This window comes from Pinus tabuliformis, chromosome 8 (genome assembly GCF_031772625.1).
Source record: "Pinus tabuliformis cultivar Carrire ecotype Pingquan chromosome 8, CPIR1, whole genome shotgun sequence".
NCBI lineage: Eukaryota > Viridiplantae > Streptophyta > Pinopsida > Pinales > Pinaceae > Pinus > Pinus tabuliformis.
In genome coordinates this window covers 131,493,282-131,514,316 of record NC_142294.1, presented here as the reverse complement: position 1 = coordinate 131,514,316, position 21,035 = coordinate 131,493,282, and the positions used below count along the sequence as shown (strand labels likewise).

At 34.9% G+C, this 21,035-nt stretch overlaps 1 pseudogene; it reads right to left on the bottom strand.

Moving 5' to 3' along the window:
• Positions 1-13,463: 13,463 nt before the first annotated feature.
• Positions 13,464-19,609, bottom strand: LOC149234459 (beta-galactosidase 1-like; annotated as a pseudogene).
• Positions 19,610-21,035: the final 1,426 nt, after the last annotated feature.

The window sequence follows — 21,035 nt, the reverse complement described above, 5'->3', positions numbered from 1 at the left end:
ATAAATTATTGAATAGGACAATTTCTATTAGTGATCCATGATCATTTTGGTTATTTTTTTGAAAATATTGTTTTTGTGCTCATAATGAGTGACCATAATGATGAATGAGTGATTAATTAAGTTTTGATATTTAATACATACATGATAGAAACTACTAATATATTCAAATCAATTTTTATAATTAAATAAATTAATTATTAATTTAATATATTTTAAGTGTAATCATATATCACTTTCTTTAAAAAAACCTTTGTTAAGGATAATTTGTTTTTAAAACTTTAATATAAGATATTTCATAATTAGAATTTGTATTAAAAGGATTCATGATAATTTGTACTCATTATATTTCACCCTCCATGACATACATTGGCAAAATTAAACATAAGAAGTTGTTGAGACTAAAATAAAAAAAATTGTTAAAGAATAGTAGTTATTAGACTAAGCTTCGAGGAAGTTGAGTTGGCAAAACATCCTTCTCCTATAGGGAGAAGGAGTGGTTGGCTAAAATCATAATGAGAGTAGTGAGATTATGACATATATCATCAATTTTCTCTTCTAGCTATGCTAGCATGATGGAATTGTCCTATTGATTGTTGGCAGCTTTTATGAGAACTTATCCCTTAAAAACTTTGGTATGTCAATAAACCATTCGATAGCTTACATGTACCTAAAGAAACATGATCTAGTTGAGCTTCTAGTGTCATGTGTCCAATCTCAAGTGGTTGTTGTTAGTTTGACAACGACTTAGTAATTTTGGGTAAAACGTAACTAGTCAGTTTTATACCAAAATGTTAGTTATGTAACGGAGGTTGGTGATACAAAACTAGTGAATGCCTGTGAAATGTAAGTGTGGAGAATCATTGTTGAATTAATAAATTCCAATCCCTTGCCTCGTAGATGTTTCCTTGACACCCTGTCGAGGTTTTACCACGTAAATCCTGTGTGCTATTTGTGTATTTGGATTCTAGTTAGTTAGATTCTTTTCTTGGTCAATGTATAACCGATTGTGTTTAGTTTCTGCTCTTCATTATTTTCCATATTGATACAACAAACGGTATCAGAGCCAAGTTTGGTGAAAGAAGATAGCCCGTATGAAGCAGTTGTCGATTTGAAGCCGCTGGTTGAAGTGTCAAAGAACACTTGGTCTGATTGTCTGAATTTGCCAGAGCTGATTGGGTGAAGTGCTGCGTGTTAAGCCTTTGAGTAAGAAGAAAAGGACGTGTTGTGTGCTGGCTGGTGGAGTTGAAATTGAGTGTTATTGTTATCTTGCAAACCGTCGAGGGTTGCGTACTGGCCGGTGGAGTTATTGCTGGCTTGAAAGAGGAAGCCAGAGCCCACAGTCTGCGTGTTTTTTGCTCCTGCCATCAGAGCTTGGAGTTTTTTGCTGCATGCGTGTTTTTGCTCCTGCCGCCAGAGTTTGGAGTTTGCTGCGTGCTATCCAGCATTGTGTGCAGCGTAAAACCCTGTGTGTTTCTGCGTAAAACCCTGTGTGTTTTGCGTGAACTGCCTGCGTGCGAGCAGTGAAGTTTGCAAGGAACAGAAAGGAAGACCCTGCCGGGTGTGTGCTGGAGCAGAGAGGGAGCTGTTGAGAATCTGCGTACTCCAAATCAGCAAACGTGGATCCGGTCTGCATGCAAGGAAAGTAGCTGCCGAACCTGCGTGAAAGAGGCCAGAGTTGCAGTCCAGCGAAGACGAGGAACCTATGCCCTGCGTGCTACCAGAATCTGTTCAACAAAGGTGGATCCGGGTAATTTTTAATTTTGAGAGAAATTTTTCCCAGAAGTTTTCCAGAAATTTGTAAAAGGTGGTTTTTTATTTGAATTGAAGGAAAGATTTCATTTAGGTTGAAGAAAAACAAACAAAGGGTTTCTTCCATTGAATTGGTTGAATTGGGGAATTATTTTTTTTGAGAAAGACAAACAAAAAAATATATATATAAACCCTAGAAAGACTGAAACCCTAGGAAAGAGAAAAAATCGCCAAGATGTGGAATGTGAAATTCGAGGTGGAGAAATTCACTGAAAAGAGCAATTTTTCTCTTTGGAAACTGAAGGTTAGGGATCTGCTTGTGCAACAAGGGTTGCATAAGACATTGGATGGGGCAACTAAGAAACCTGCAACCATGACTACTTTAGACTGGGAGGACTTGGATGCTCGAGCTCTCAGTACCATCTGGTTATGCCTAGCGGATGAAGTTCTCTTCAATATTGTTGAAGAGACTACAGCTTCAGGATTGTGGGAAAAACTTGAAAAACTCTATATGACAAAGTCATTAACCAACAGAATTTATCTGAAAAGACAGTTATACAGTCTTCGAATGAAATAAGGTTTAAATGTTGCAGAACATTTGAATGTTTTTAATACACTAATATGTCAATTAACAGATATGGAAGTTAAAATACAGGAAGAAGATAAAGCCATAACCTTGCTGTGTTCTCTGCCTGAATCATGGGATCACTTCTTAACTTCAATCAGCTTGAGCAATGGTGATTCTTTGAAGTTTGAATCAGTCGTGGGAGCTCTCTTGTCTGAAGAAGTATGAAGGAAATCTAGCACTGAAACAGCTGCATCAGAAGCCATGGTAGCTAGAGGACGCTCAAAGGAAAGAGGAGAAAAACCAAGGGGGTCTTCAAGATCGAAATCGAAGGGAAAGAAGTGTAAGGCAAAATGTTGGAACTGCAATAAAATTGGACACTTGAAGAAGGACTGTTGGAAACAAAAGGAATCTGAAAACCCGAAGAAGGAAGCAAATCAAGTTGATTCAGGTATGATAGACAAAGTTTTATCTGCTGAAGAATTATGTATGATAGATGAAACTTCACCTGAATGTAATGTCTCACAGGGTTTAGATAGCTGGCTGTTAGACTCTCGTGCTTCGCATCACATGTGCCCACATAGAAATTGGTTTACTTCGTATAAAAATGTAAACGGTAGTTCTGTGTTTATGGGTAGCAATGTGTCATGTCAAACTGTTGGGATGGGAGATATTAGGATTAAAATGTATGATAACATAGTTAGAACATTAACTAGTGTTAGACATGTACCTCATTTGAAGAAAAATTTTATTTCTTTTGGGGTGTTGGATTCAGATGGTTATAAGTTTACAGGTCACGATGGCGTCTTGAAAGTCTTTAAAGGAGCCCTTGTGGTTATGAAGGCAAAAGAGGTTAGAAATATTTACAGGTTAAAAGGAAGTACTCAGGTCAGTGAAGTAGTGGTTGCGTCAGAAAAGGAAGAAGCAGGTACTCGTCTATGGCATCAGCGATTGGGTCATATGAGCGAGAAAGGTCTTCAGATACTGATGAAACGTAAATCTCTTCCTAGTCTGGAATTCTTGAAGTTAGATTTCTGTAAACATTGTGTGTATGGAAAATAGTGTAAACGGAGATTTAAAATTGGAAATCATAATAGTAAAGATGTTTTAGACTATATTCATTCTGATCTATGGGGACCATCCCCTGTTGTGTCATATGGAGGTGCACTGTATTTTTGAACATTTTTTGATGATTACTCCTGTAAGGTTTGGGTCTATATGCTGAAAAGGAAAGCTGATGTATTAAATGTCTTTAAACAATTTAACGTAATAGTAGAGAAAAGAACAGGCAAATCTATTAAATGTTTAAGAACTGACAATGGTGGTGAGTTCACTTCAGTTGAATTTGAACAATACTATAAGGATGAGGGAATTATTAGACACAAAACTGTTGTTTATACTCCTCAGCAAAATGGTGTTGCTGAGCGTATGAATGGGACTCTTATGGAAAGAGCGAGAAGCATGATCAGCAATGCTAACTTGCAAAAGCAGTTGTGGGCAGAAGTAGTATCTACTGCTTGTTATTTAGTTAACAGATCACCTTTAGTAGCAATTGATTGTAAAATTCCTGAAGAAGTTTGGACAGGTCAGTCTTGTGACTATTCACATTTGAGGATATTTGGCTGTGATGCTTATTCTCTTATTCCGAAAAATCAGCGTTCAAAATTAGATCCAAAGTCAAAATGTTATGTCTTTGTTGGGTATGACTATGTAGTGAAAGGATATAGGTTGTGGGATCCTACATTGTGGAAGATAGTCATTAGTAGAGATGTAACATTTGATGAATCCTCTCTTTTAAAATCAAATGTTGAAAGAATTAAACAGGAACAGGTATCGCCAAATCAACAAGTTCAGTTGGAGGCTAGACCTTTTGGTGACAGTCGAAAGGAAGGAGAGACTTCTAGAGAAAAAGGTGTTGAAGACACAAAGGAAGTCGTTGAAGCTTCTGAACCAGTGCAAGTTTCTGAACCAGTTTAGCAACCAGTCGCTCTAAGAAGGTCTACAAGGGAAAGGAAAACTACCAAAAGGTATGAAGATTCTGCTTCATCTTTTGCTTTGATTACCGAAGATGGGGAACCTTCCTGTTATCAGGAAGCAGTAGTTGATACAAATAGTGAAAAATGGAAAGTGGCTATGGAAGAAGAAATGGACTCCTTAGCCAAGAACAATACCGGGGATCTTATAGAGCTTCCTAAAGGGAGAAGTGTTGTTGGATGCAAATGGGTCTTCAAGCTGAAACAGAAAGTTGATGGAAGTATCGAAAGGTATAAGGCAAGACTGGTAGCAAAAGGGTATTCTCAGGTTGAAGGTATAGACTTTCATGAGATTTTTTCTCCAGTTTTAAAACTTGTTTCTATTCGTACTGTGTTGGCACTAACTGCGTTGCTTAATCTTGAGTTAGAACAGTTAGATGTTAAAACAACTTTTCTACATGGTGATTTGAATGAAGAGATATATATGGAACAACCAGAAGGTTTTGTACGAGGTCGCAGCAGAAGATTAGTTTGCAAGCTCAGGAAATCATTGTATGGTCTGAGGCAGTCTCCGAGACAATGGTACAAGAAGTTTGATTCCTTCATGGTGAGCCAGAACTTTATAAGAAGTGAGTATGATCATTGTGTATACTTCAAAAGTTTCAATGGCATATTCATTATCTTAGCTTTGTATGTTGACGATATGCTTATTGCAAGCAAAAGCATGGAAGAGATGAACAGGTTAAAGGCTCAACTCTCTAGGACGTTTGATATGAAGGATCTTGGAGCAGAAAAACATATCTTGGGCATGGAGATACACAGAGACAGGAAAAATGGTAAGCTTTGGTTATCACAGCAAAAGTATGTGGAGAAAGTACTTGAAAAGTTCTCTATGAACAATGTGAAACCTGTTAATGTTCCACTAGCTTCCCATTTTAAGCTTTCTTCGGTTTTGAGTCCTGGAGCTGATGAAGAAAAGCAGTATATGTCTCATGTACCATATGCAAACGCTGTAGGCAACTTAATGTATGCGATGGTATCTACAAGACCTAGCATTTCACATGCAGTTGGAGTTGTCAGCAAGTTCATGGCAAATCCAGGTAAAGAACATTGGCAAGCAGTGAAATGGGTGCTTCGATATCTAAGAGGCACAAGTGACCATTGCATCTTCTTTAATGGTAGTGAAGGATCAGTCTGTGGATATGTAGATGCTGACTATGTAGGTAATTTGGACAAAAGAAGATCTACTACAGGTTATGTCTTTACTCTTGCAGGTGGAGCAATTAGTTGGATGTCAAAGCTTCAAGAAACATTTGTATTGTCCACTACCGAAGCTGAATATATAGCTGCTTCAGATGCCAGTAAAGAAGCAATCTGGTTAAAGGGTCTACTCGATGAAATTTGAAAAACGCAGGAGAAAGTGAATGTACTTTGTGACAGTCAAAGTGCTATTCACTTGGCTACAAACCCTGCCTATCACAGCAGAACCAAGCGCATTGATGTAAGGTATCATTTTCTGAGACATGTGATCGATGGCGGAAAAGTAGCTCTTCAAAAGGTCCATACACAAGAGAATTGTGCAGACATATTCACATTGCCAGTTACAGTAGAGAAGCTGCGGTGGTGTTTAGCTTCTCTTGGCTTGCAGAAAAGATGATGAATGGGCATGGGCAAGGGATTAGGAAAATTGTTGTCAAGGTGGAGTTTGTTAGTTTGACGACGACTTAGTAATTTTGGGTAAAATGTAACTAGTGAGTTTTATACCGAAATGTTAGTTATGTAACGGAGGTCGGTGAAATAAAACTAGTGAATGCCCGTGAAATGTAAGTGTGGAGAATCATTGTTGAATTAATAAATTCCAATCCCTTGCCCCGTGGATGTTTCCTTGACACCTTGTCGAGGTTTTACCACATAAATCCTGTGTGCTATTTGTGTATTTGGTTTCGAGTTAGTTAGATTCTTTTCTTGGTCAATGTATAACCGATTGTGTTTAGTTTCTGTTCTTCACTATTTTCCATATTGATACAACAGTTGCATCAATGTGATAATCAACTGAAGAGAAAATTTTGAGAACCCCCCTAAATTTATATATATAATAAGTGGTTGAATCCCAATGTTACATAAGAAAAATGGAAGGTGATTTTATCAATAATAATATGTATATATAAGTTTTTGGTGATTCTCTCTCCAAATTATATTATCATGTGAAATCATGGCGAATATTTCACTAACATACAAAATATTGTAAAAAATCTTGCAGAATCTTTTACTGAATAATAAAACTTTGTAAAGTCTTGGTGAACTTTTACTAACTTATCAAACATTGTGAAGTCTTTGAAATTTTTTTGAGAAAGTAGAAAACCATATATGACAAGAGACACATTGTGGCAATGTCACTGCTTTTTTTTTTGTTGGCACATTTCCACCACATGGAACTTGTTTATAAAATTTTGAATTTATAAAAAAATTATTGACCATAATTGTCAATTAATAATTGTTATTATAATTTTTTTAAGTTCTACAAATTTACTTTATTTATTAAAAACTAAAAATAGGAGGAAAGATTTTATTCTATTGACATCAAATGTGTAAAAAGGGAAAAAAAAATGTTGTGTTTCATGTAATATAATGTAAGAGAATTGAACACACAACCACATAATAACGTAACATTTTCCTAAATGTAATATTAGTAGAGACACGTTTATTCAAATTATACCGATATATCTACGCAACTCTATGATATACTATGTTTCCTAGTTTTATCCTTAGCAAAAAGAAAATGATCTAAAAGCATCGAATATTAATAAAAGATGAATCAATAGAAATCACTTTTTTTGAAGTGAACTGGAACTGTTTCAATTTTCTTGCACATTCCTGGAGTTCTAAGTTAAAGCATCGATTTTTTTTTTATACCTCTCGGTGTATTGAATTCAACCTTAGTGTTAAAATTCCATATACATTTTAAGTGAAAATTGTATTCATTAATGTAAATAGGGTAGTGTATGAATTAATACAATATCTATTGCACAAGTTTAAGAAAATTATGCCTCTGATCATGGAAGCAACTCAAACTACTTAAAGGAGGACACCAGCCATCAAGCAAAAAAGAATGTGATCACTTGGAAACATGAATCCTAATCTCGCTCCGTATGCTACACTCACTATAAATAATGCGATGAGAAAAATTCTCCATGGAAAATTATGCAATTCAAGAAAGGTATGCGAATATCTCAACCAATCACCCATTTGGCCAATTTGGAATTTGAAATTTTGAGAGAGGGAATTTGAACACCACATGAAGAATCGACTAATTAGCATTCAAAGGCTCCCATGAGGAGATCACAATGCACATATTCATTGCCATAAATTTCCCATCGATGGTCAAAATGGAGAGCTTCGTTGTTTTTCTTTTGAAGCTGATACGAAAGTGAAGCAATATTATGTTCAAAACTAAATTGTACCATCGATGTATATACAATGTTTCAAATGAGTTCTTTCAAATAGTGATAGAAATTAAATCAACACAACAAGGCGAATAAGGTAACAAAAACTCCAATAGCTGATTGTTATTCTTAATAAATATTGCATGTTAAGAGGGAGGAAGCAAGCATTGTCCTAAACCCTAATCTCTTTTTCTAACTTGGGCAATTTGTTTCCTAAAATTCCTCACTTAGTATTCTCAATATGTTTAAGGTTTGGGAAATTTAAGATAGCAAATAAAGTATTGTGACGGTCACTAAACTGATCCTTGCCCCAACCCAAGAATGATGTCTTGTATGATATTCACATATTAGTGAACAAAAACCTATCTATTAAACTGTATAAAGTGCCAGTAAAGTCAACATATAGGGAAGCATTTGAACCTCGGCATCGTGATTAACAAAGGGCCCAATATGCTATAGTTGAATTAATTTTTCATCAAAAAAATTAAAAGCATGTGAGTGTGGAACACGATAGTTGGGTTTAATGTGTTCAAAAGAAATGTAAAAACATTTTTAGACATATGAACAGGGTAACCTTGGGCCATGAAAGAAATGAGAAATAAGTAGTCTAGAATAGTTACAAAACAATGGGAAAACAACAAACTTAAAAACACTTTGTCCATTTGAGGACCATAACCAGGACAAAAATCTTGTCATTCATTAATAAAAACAATAACTATTACAAGAAAGAAACCTAACAAAGCATCTCCACTTCTAAATCCCAATGTATGGTGATCCCTTTAATGGCCCCACACTTTTTTCATTGACAATTTGAACTTAGTATCATGACTATTGATTTCCCTACATGATCAAGGCAAATGGATGAAGGATGTCGATATGTTTGCCAGAATAAATGGAGTAGCTAATAGATCAGATGTAAAATCCCAGACAAAAAGATCATGAGGGAAATTATGGTCATTATCGAGGGCAATGGAGAGATAAATTGGGAAAAGACACTAGTTCATGTTATCCCTGGAAAAAATGGCTCTGAATCTGGATTTACTAGGTAATGGCCTATGAGAAAGAAAGGCCACAACCGAAAGAAAATCCCAGTTCTTCGGAACATAGAAAAGGGAAATCTTGACCATAAAGAGCTGAACACATCAAATTATTGTGGACCAGCGCGAACAATTTCGTATTCAATTGACATGTCAACAAACTATATACATCGATCATAGAGCTTGACAATGGATAAATTTCCTTTTGACCCAAAAGGAGTTAAGAAACATGGACTTTGATGTACGGATCATGCATCAATATTTTTTTGTGGGAAGCTTGCTATCAATATTTCATGCATAATTTGAAGTAACCTTCACATCACACTTGGATTCATTCGCATAAATTTTTTTTGTTGCAACAGATGAATGATGATGGTGATTTTGTAATTGCCTTGTGACTCCAAAATGTACGTCAACAACTTATGCTTCTCATTTTGAAATTGAGATTTTGTAATTGCCTTGTGACTCCAAAATGTACCTCAACAACTTATGCTTCTCATTTTGAAATTGAGGTGGAAGCCTGCATAGCGTTTAGCAATAAAAATCAGTTAGAACTAACATAACTCTAGGGAAAAGGAGATATAAAGATGCATTTTTCTCCTAAAGCCTATGGAAACTTCTTCAGACAATGTACTTTTATTATTTTTGATGGTCAATTTTTCATTCCAATTGGTTTCTGCAAGAAATTCCAAGAAGGCTATTAGATTCACAAAACCACCCTCTCTAGAGTAGACAGTAAGGATCTTGTCATGAAAAAATTGTAAAAATACTACTAAGCACATGTAGATGAGAAATCTGTAGAGGAAATTAGCAAACATGTTGTCCAACCCATAAAAATGCCCCGACATGCTGAAAACGTTACAGGAATATATTTAATATTCATCAATAACACCCACATCACTAGAAAACACAAAGGAAAATTGTACAATATAACACAGTTAAATTAAATTACAAGTACTATATAACACAGTTAAATTAAATAAGTTATATCCTAAATATTAGCCAGTGATGCTAATACACTGCTTCAATGAGATTTGATAAAAATTCTGAAGGTCAATTATGCGGTATGTTGCCTGGTATACACACGTATCATAACCTGCAACAGAAGAAAATGCCAATCAGTTCTTGCCAATGAAAATGACAGATATAATTCTCTACAAATTCAAGGAAGCCTGACTTAAAAATGAAAGATCTGAAGGATCCAATGTAAGTGAAGTGCTTTTTATTTTTTAGCTTTACAAATTGGAATGTTCCCTGGATAATTGTAAGAGAATAGATCCTCAGATAGGAAGCACCTTTACCAATTTAAAATGAAATATCTTAATGTAAATAAAGTGGTTTTTTTAGCTTACAAATTGGAACGTTTCCAATTTTCATAGAATCAAACCTTGGCTGAGAAGTTCCCTTACCAAGTGATAAGCTTACTAGGATAAAAAGGACAGGTTCTAAGAGTTGGTAAGGTAACGGGGTCCTGAAAGGTTTTAAATTCATGAGGGTATGTTCCTAAAAGATTATCAAAAATGAAACTTTCTTCCCATTTTAGAATTAAAAATAAGGAAACCTAAAATATGACATGTTGCAAACAAAAATATGAAGGAATCAAGTTACAATATACTCATATATTGGATTTGATAAATCAGGATGACCTTTTATAGTTTTGGGGGATGGGTGATGGAAAAAATGATATATTGAGTGTTGAGTGTATGTTATATTATTTCCACAACTAGCCTAATATAGGGTGGACCATATATTAGGTGGGGAGACCTACCTATGGTTTTGCGCATGGATTTTGCACATGGGTTTTGGACATGGTTTTGGGCATGCTCGTTTTCTGCTCATGGTATCTTGTAGATCCGGTAAAGGGAAATATGGTTATGTTCTAATCCACGGTTAATGGGTTGCAGCTTATGAATTCTTCAACATGTATATATATATATGCGTTGTAACATTGAAAGAAATATAATGAAAAATCAATCTCGTAGTCCGTATTTTGCTATTCAAGGGAAAAATATATGTATTTATTTTGTGTTTCTCACCATTGTATATTTTACCTCTTTTAAGAATTTGTTTGCAAGTAATTTATGAACTGCGTAAAAAACTACATTTAATATCAAATTTGTTTCGGCTTCACAGGGACACCATTGTTGATAAGGGATTTTGCTTGGGCCTATGGTAGACCTTGTTCACTCAGATATCTATGGGACCTATTATTGTGGTGAAAGAAGATGACAAGTAATGGAAAGATAGAGATCGAAAAATTTAATGGTCAGAGTTTTGAGTTGTGGAAACTCAATATGGAGGATTTGTTGGCGAATAAAGATCAGTGGATTGTGTTAGATCTAGGTATTAAGCCAATGATAATGTCAGTTGAAGACCGTGTGAAGTTGGATCGAAAAGCAGCGAGCACAATATAGTTGTGTATCTGAGATTCAGTATTGTTGAATTTATCACGGGAAGCTATAGTGAAGGATTTGTGGGACAAATTAGGGACCTTGTACCAATCTATGTCTCTGGTGAACAAACTGTTCCTATTGAAACAAATGTATAAGCTAAGGATGAAATATGGACACTTAAAAAAAGGGCATATGAACACATTTAATACCATGGTAAGCCAATTGTTATCTGTTGATATTAAAATTTCATGCGAAGATAAGTGCATCGGTTTGTTGTGTTCTCTACCCAATTCGCAGGATACTCTGGTTGTTGTAATAGATACAATACAAATACCTTGAAGTTTGATTAAACAATCTTATCTTTGCTATGAGAGGAGATTAGAGAAAAAAATATGGAGGGCTAGAATGGATATGCCTTATCTGTATGACAACGGTCCTAGAAAAAAAACAAAAATAATTCCTCGAGTGGGAGATCTAAATCTAGAGGGTGCCATAAATCCCAAGGAAAACTTGTAAAGGTGTGTTGGAAATGCAGAAAGGAAGGGCACTTCAAAAAGGATTGTAGATCTAAAGCTCTTGAGGAAGGAAAGGGATCTGATGATTATCCTTCTGCAGAGGTGAAAACCATATTAGATGAAGGTGAGGATGTGTACTTGGCTTCTTTTTCAAGTACACATGTAGATCATGTGGCATGGTTGATTGACAGAGGTACATCCTCTCACTTCATTCCCCATAGCGAGTGGTTCTACACGTATGAGACATATGATGGTGGTGATGTCTTCTTAGGGGATGATAGGAAGGCCATAATCATCAGAAGTGGAAACGTCAAGTTGAAGTTTCAAGGTGGAAGGATTAGAACACTTCGTGGTGTTTTGCATAATCTTGCATTGGTCAAAACTCTGATTTGTGTAACAAAGATGGATGGTGCAGGTGTAAAAATGGTCTTTGTGAAATATACTTTCAAGATTGTTCGGGGAGCACTCGTAATGATGTGGGGAGTTCGGATTGGGACTATTTACAAGATTTTGGGTAGTATTGTTATTGATGCGTGCAACAGTTATGTGGTTCCTGAAGCTGGAGCAAAAACTCTAGTGGTCTATGGAGAAAGGACCATGCTATGGCATCAAAGGCTTGGAAATATTGGAGAGAAGGGCCTTTGAATGCAATGTTCTATACTACACCAGGCATTTCACATGCATTGGGAGTATTGAGTATGTTTATGTAAAAACAAGGGAAGGAGCACTAGACAATAGTGAAGCAAGTTTTCAGGTATTTGAGTGACACTAGTGATTATGGTCTGTGCTACTAAGGAAGAACAAGAATGGATATAGTTTTTGAGATTTGTGGCTTTGTTGGCATACACCGGGTTGGAGATCTGGATTAGGTAATATCACCAAGTGGGTATGTATTTAACCTATCTTGAGATGTCTTCAGTTGGATGAGGAAGATATAGTCTATAGTCGAAAATTCAATTACATGCAAGCAAGGAAGCAGTTTGGTTGCAGAAATGGTTTTCAAGTATGGGGTTGGCACAACGAGCTATAAGGATAAACTGTGACAGCCAAAGTGTAATTTTCTTGGCAAACAACTCTACTTATCATTCAAAGACAAAGCACATTGATGTTCAGTATCACTTTGCAAGGGATATCGTTGATGAGAAAAAGGTGTTTATCGTAAAGGTGGACACTTTGAAGAATTATGCAGATGCATTGACGAAGTCTATGAGCGCTGAGAATTTTTCTTGGTGTAGAGAAACGATGGGCATTGCAAGGCTGGACCAATGAGTAAGCTCTCCTATGACCCCTTCTGTGGAAAAGAAAACAAAAAGTGGGAGAATGTTGGGTGTGTATTATATTCTTTCCACGACTAGCCTCACATGCACAAGTTTTCACATAGTTTTGGGCATGATGGTTTTCTACTTATGGTATCTTTTAGATCCAGTCAAGGGAACTAAAATTATGTTCTAATCTAGGGTTATTGGATTGGGGTTTATGAATAATTCATCATCTATATGTATGTTTTGTGACATTGAAAGCAATATAATGAAAAATCAATCTAGTAGTCCCGGTTTTGGGATCCAGGGGAAGATCTCTATGTATTTGTTTTGTGTTTATTGCCATTTTCTATTTTCTATTTTTTAAGAATTCGTTTGCAGGTAATTTCTATACAGGGTTAAAACATACATTAAGGACATGGAATCCAAACATAGTCACTGAAAAATAAATAAAATCCTATAAGTCCTAATAATAGACACTAAACCATATATCAAAAACAAATCCATGATATATTATCCTTTGGAAGATTTAAGGTGAACCAAGGCTTACAAAGTTAATGATTGAAATTTGTTGTCCTTTGGAACATTAGAGATGAACCCTTGGTATGTGTTATTTTTGTACTTGGTTAGTACTCCATGGATGCCAAAAGTTGATAGATTGAGAATGTGATTCAAATACATGAGCACACACATTATCTTTAGATATTCTAACAAGTGAAACTCTAGAAGTATTTCCTCCAATTTCATCAAATAACACCAACACATTTCTCGTAGGTTTCAACCATGATTGAGGAACATGCTACCTAAAACCATGAAATATTTTGATGTTCAAATAATCTCAAATTCCTCCTACCAGATTTAACCATTGTTAAGAGCTCAAAGAATCCAACCTTAATATGAAAAACGTGGAGGAGTGCAGTTCTTTATTTATAAAATACAACAATGATTAGAAAATTCTTGCAACAAATTACATATCACTAACCAGCGCTGAGAAGACTGGCCACAACTTGTCGCACATTTGTGAGTTTGGTAAGTTACTTCATAAGAACATCCATATGAGTAGACACGTTTCACAATATATGAAGGGTAGTATCGTCCAATGCTTTACCCATTTAACCAAGCTTGTTATTTTCACATGGTTCTGAAATAAAATCGTAATGGATATTTTCCAGCTTGCGCATCAAACATAATTTGTAAAACAGATAAATTTAGACTTTGTAAAAATAAGCTTCAAAAAAATATTTATCTTACTTGATTTTTTCGATCTAAGTATAACCATAAATATGTTGTTGATACAAAATCTAGTTCCCACACTTGATTTCCATTAACTTATACCATGTTAGAGGCTATTTCTAATGAAACACTACTCCTTTCATCCACTCAACAATGTTATCTCCACTAGTGTTGAGATTCATTGATTCACATTTCAATCCAATCTGCATGCATAAAGAATAAAGAATAAAATACCCTATATCAGACATGATGAAAGAAAAGATGAGATTATTCTTCAGAGAATTTATGATAAATATTTAAATTCAATGTATTAATTATCTATTATTTTATATTTCTAAGGTCTAGTAAGTCATCTCCAAGGCCATTAAAATATTTTTCATTTGGTTAGATATAAAAAATGTAGGGCCCATTTGTTGCACAATCTTAATGAGAGAAAAGAAAACACCTTTCCCTTGTTCATTGTTTTAAAAAGTAGTAGCCTTCAATTAGGCATTGTTGTAACATTGGTCATCTACCTAATATTTCCAAATTATTATGACACTAAACATTACAAAAAAATTTCACCTTTGACAACTGATCTTTGTTGTTTGTATAATTCTCCCAAAATGTCATTTCAAAATGTGAAAATATTGAAAAAAAACTAGGATTGGTAGGAGAAACAAAGACATAGGTTTGGAAATGAAAGATCATAGTACTAGAAACAAAAAATGATGAAGGGAATGGCATGCATGACATTGAAAATTGGCATATTCTCATATAAATAAGCTGTTTCAGTTTTCCAAATAATTGTTCGTTTTCTCCTGAATCATCATATTTTTATCCATGTAAATCGACAATATTGATATGCTTGTATTTCAATTCACAAAAATACCATCTAAAATATAAAAAAGTAACAACAAAATGAAAGTTTCAAGTTAAAATTACCCTAACTTGATACAACCACCTTTGTAAGGACAAATCCGATGTTCCATCCTTGAAACCACTCAGGGTTATTGGACCTAAAACTCCTACATTTTCCATCTCAAAATGGGGCCCAATATTCTTTACCACAAACAAAGAAAATCTTTCAGCAACTTTCGAGGAAAAGTGTAAGAGTAAAAGTATACACCATCCATTTGTTGGTGGCTCTATTAAACGACCAATATGTAAAACCTAATTATCAAACAGTTCAAATTTAAGCTACAACTTATAGACACAGGTATTTGTGAGTTATTTGAAATCTACCCAAAGAATCAAATCTATAGAGGAACAATCATACTCAAGAGAGAAATTTTGTTTCTCCCAACATTTAACTTGACATCAGATCAAAACCTCACTTTTGGGTCCTCCCTCCTCCCATACTCACTCCCTAAAAGAATAAAAAAAAAAATCCAATTTGCAGAACCTTGGAAGAAGTATAGCTCTAAGTTCTCTATACTCTTGATTTATTCTAGGAAAAAGCATCACTATCATAAACTATAATTTCCAGTTATTTGATGGTATGAAACTAGACACAACAACATGTTGAAAAGTGTATAATTATAGTTAAAGTTTAATGCTAAATAAGAAAATACCTGAAATATCACCATTTACGAAGACATGCAATGCATTGTCCGCTAACTGTACAGTAAGGACTCAGAGACCACCATTTTTTATAAAAGGTTCATCTTCATTAGCTTCCACACTACTGAAGACAACATTTAATTAGTGTCTAGGAATGCATGAAGCCATGAATTCATGACTATGAATTAAAAAATTTACATTTAAATCAAAGCCTAACGAATTGAGCATCATCAGATACCCTTCATGTCAATTTTATATAGGAATCATGTTGAAAACCACAACATCAATACAATTGAAATAAGGATAAATAATATATATATATTATAAAAACAATAAAATAGTATAATGACATGTGAAGGCAAAAAAAAAATTGTGAATCCAATAATTCATTTTAGTACTCCTCTTCTCCCAATTATGAGTTCCGAATATTTTTTATTTTGAGTTTCACACACATTCAATGCATGGATGAGTGAAAGTATGATTAATGAGAAAGATATAATTCAATATAGGAAAGGAGAAATATGCAAAACATAAGATATAAATATCAATCTTAACAAAGAAGGTAGTAGCCCATGGATAATCAAAAGTAGCAATCTTAACATAAAATTTTAAAGTTCAAATTAAAAAAGATACAAAATTCAAATCTAAGCATGCTCTTTCAAAAGGACAATCCACTAAAATTTTACACTGTCACCACACTAATTGACATCATTCAAGGAAAAAATTCAATGAGAAAACATGATAAGGAAACTATGATGTCTCACCTTATTATGTACCAAAAGTAATCAGTATTATCTATTGTAATGTTTATCTGATCTATCAAACACATTGCAGTGATGGAATTCTCTTCAAAAGAGGCAATATTTTCATCAATAAAATCCCAAGCAAGCCCTCCAATAGGTTCCATTTTCGTTTTTGATATTTTTTCCTCAACCTATTGCAATGAGAGAATCATATTTCTAGTAGATTCTATAGTAACACCTACATGTAGATTTGGTAAAAGAGGCCAAACACACCTCATTATCAAAGGTAGAAAATAAGGGCATTGGACTAGAAAGATTAATGTTAGACACCAACATAAAATGTTGAATTAGAAATCAGAACAATTTCCACATAATTTATCACCTACGATACCCAATCTTTTAATAATTTAAGATAATATCGAGCATGCTACATGCTACAATATACATACATGCAAGACTGGTATCAACAAAATGATAATAGAGAAAGAAAGAAAGAATATTTTATGTTTTATTATTAGCTTCTCTTTGAGATATCAAATACACGTTCTTTTGTCTAATATCAGTTGGACCAATGGGTAACTTGATTAATTGTTTGGTGGATATAAGTAGTGAATGTAAACTGAGTCTATATTCTATACTTACATTTGCTAGTTTATGCTCAAATTAGAATAAAAAACTTGCAACAAAATTGATCAACATTTAGATAAGCTTGTGCATCAACTTTAACAAGTTACACAAGCCTCAATACTTTCATATAGAAAAAAAAAAGGGATAGAATCACAACTCTAATAACTCAAGGTTATCGTCTTTGTAGTACTGAAAACCACATTTCTAAAATCATGTAGAATGCTAATAGACCATGGATCTATTTTATAGTGTTGACCATTAAAGATGACTCTTCCAACATTATTTGAATCATAATTCGTAAGAAATGCAACTACACAATTTCTAGCTTCTGCATAATATACATAAGCTTGAATAGGAAACAACTATGTTATTTTGTCCTTTGTGGCATCCTTTAAGAAAGTAGGAGAAACCTTTCTATTTTATTTCTACTAGGGTGTGTAGAAGAAAAGCGTAATTGTAGAACGACAATAATGAGTGTGCTTCATCGGTTCTATTTGAAAGGAGATCACTTTTATATCTATAAATATTCAAAATTACATGGGAATTTGACATTTGTTACCTTCAAAGGCTTGAGCTATAACCAAACCTCGTGATTCTTTTTTGTTATTTGAGGTACACCTCAAAATTATTAATCAATGCCTTAGTTAAACCATTCCCATCTTTTTTCCTGGGCATTTACATAAGTTGTGGGACTTTATTTAGAAGATTAAGTTTAACGAGTCACTAATGTAGGTTTTAACTCTGTACAGAAATTACCTGCACACGAATTCTAAAAAACAAAATATAAACAATGACAAGAATATAAAACAAATACATCGACATTTCCCCTAGACCCCAAAATTGGGACTACCAGATTCAGTTTTCATTATATTCCTTCCAATGTTAAAATACACACACACACACACACATATATATGCCGAAGAATTTATAAACCCCAATCCATTAAGCCTGGATTAGAACATAATAGTATTTTCCTTCACTGGATCTACAAAATACCATGGGCAAGAAACCATCATGCCCAAAACCATGTGAAAAACCCATGCAAAAAAGCATAGGTAGGTCCACCAACCTAATATAAGGCCCAAAAAAGTTTTCCCGAGGCACCGCCCCAGACCACCTTCACGAGGGATACTACACCCTGAAACCACCCGACAAGGGGGTTGTGCCCCCCCTGCGACCCCCCTGCTATGCTCGACGCAATGAAAAGGGGGCACTTTCGTGGAAATAATATAACACACACCCAACATTATCCTGCTTAGTTTTGATTTTCCACATAGGAGGTCACAGGAGAGATTATTCATTGATGTAGCCTTGCAATGCCCATGACTTCTCTACACCATGAAAATTTCTCAGTGCTCATAGACTTCATCAATGCATCTGCAACATTCTTCAAAGTGTCCACCTTTACCAACAACACATTTTTGTCCTCAACTATATCCCTCACAAAGTAATACTGAACATCAATGTGTCTTGTCTTTGAATTATAAGTAGGGTTCTTTGCCAAGAAAATTACATTTTGGCTATCATAGTCTATCCTTATAGCTCATTGTACCAACCCCATACTTGAGCACAATCTCTGCAACCAAACTTCTTCCTTTCTTGCATGAGCAGTTGCCATGTATTCAACCTTTGTAGTTGAAGGAGCCACTATAGACTGTCTTTTGCTCATCCAAATGACTTCTCCTCTAAATAGTTTAAACACATACCCACTTTGATCTAGATCTCCAACCCAATCTGCAACAGCAAATTCACAGATGTCAAAAACTCTTTCAAATTATAGTGTTTCTTAGTAGCAGAAACCATAATCACTAGTGCCACACAAATACCTGAAAACCCGCTTCGCTATTGTCCAATGCTCCTTCCCTAGTTTTGACATAAACCTGCTCAATACTCCCACTACATGTGTAATGGCTGGTCTAGTACAGACCATTTCATACATAAGGCTACTGACTGCACTTGTGTATGGAACACAGGACATGTCCTATTCCTCTTCTTATGTCCTGGGACACTTTTCAATAGATAACTTCACACCTACAGCAATAGGAACCTTCACAAATTTACTATCCTGCATATTAAACATATGCATTATTGTCTCAACATACTTCCTCTAGTTTAACCAAAGCTTCCTTTTTTCCCGATCTCATTTAATTTCGATGCCCAAAATATATTTTGCAGTAGCAAGATCCTTCGTGTTGAATTTGGAGGACAATTGGGTCTTTAAATCATGGATAATTTCTTTTTCATTTCCAATCAGCGACATAGCATCCACATACAAGACCAAATAGATAACATGGTCACCAATTAATTTAAAATACACACAATGACTTGCTTTGCTTCTGGGGAAGCCAAGTCCCCGTATATATGTATCAAATTTCTGATACCACATCCTTGGTGATTGTTTTAACCCATACAAATACTTTTTTAACCTACATACCAGTTCTTTCTTACCCTTCATAGAAAAGACTTTAGGTTGCTTCATGTAGATCTCTTCTTCCACATCCCCATGAAGGAATGATGCCTTCACATCCATCTATTCTACCTCAAAATCAAAAGCAACAAAAACAGATAAAAGAAATATAATAGAAGCTATCTTTGGTACAGGAGAAAAAATATCAACAAAATCAATTCCTACCACCTGAGAATAATGTTTTTCTACTAACCGAGTTTTGTCTTTCTCCTCCTTTCCTTTTACATTCATATTCTTCTTAAACACCCAATTTCTTCAAATGGGTTTCCTTCCAGCTGGCAACTCCACCAGATTCCAAGCCTCATTTTTGTCCAAAGATGCCATTTCATCAACCATGACCTCTTTCCATATTCTTCCATCCTCTGAATCTAATTCCTCCCTAACAATTATTTGATCATCATGAGTAATAGATAAAGAAAAATTTGAACAGAAAGTAGATGGACTATACCTTTATGTTTGCCATCTTTCTCAAACTGATCTTCTCACTACTGGAGTTTGTGGCTCTTCATCTTCTAATTCCTATTTTGTTGTAGAGCCTGATTATTCCTCATTTAGCTCAAACCTGTCTTCTTAGGTTCCTTTGGTAGGACTTCATGTTTAATAACATCTTTCACCTCTCCAAACATTAGATCTCAGTTGTAGACAACCCTCCTTATTTATGGTTTCCAAATCTTATAACCTTTTAAACCATCCTCATAAGCAATAAAGATGCACCTATCATATTTACTATCCAACTTGGTTCTTTTCTCCTTTGGAACATGTACATATGCATCATAGCCAAATACCCCCAAATGTGAAAGAGATGGCTTCTTACCATTCAATACCTCATGTGGAGTCTTATCCTCCAACACTGATGAAGGTGATTTATTAACCAAGTAACATGAAATTTCCATCACCTCTACCCAAAATTCCTATGCTAACCCAACACCATTGAGCATGCTTCTTACATTTTCCAACAAAATCATGTTCATTCCTTCTGCAACTTCATTTTGCTAAGGTGTGTATGGAGTATTCTTCTGTCGTGCAATAACGCAGTTCTTAAAGAACTCTTAAAATTCCTTCTTGCAGAACTCTCCACCATTATCTATTGTCGATACCTTTATCTTTTTCTCTATCTAGTTTTCCACCAGAACCTTAAATTCCTTAAACCTGACAAAGATTTGAAATTTCTTCTTAAGGAAATATATAAGTGTATTCCTTGAGAATTCATATATAAATGATACATAGTACAAATAATTACCCAGTTATGGAACCGGCACGAGTCTAAACACATCACTGTGCACAAACTCTAATATCCCTTTTGCCCTCTTAGCACCAGAGGGGAAACTCACCAAATTGTGCTTCCCATATATGAAATGTTCATAGAAATCAAAATACAGAGAGAAATTAGACATACATTCTAGCATACCATTACCATAAAGTATTTAGAGGACCTTCTCTCCAATATGTCCAAGCCTTTGATGCCATAGCATGGTCTTTTCTCCAAAGA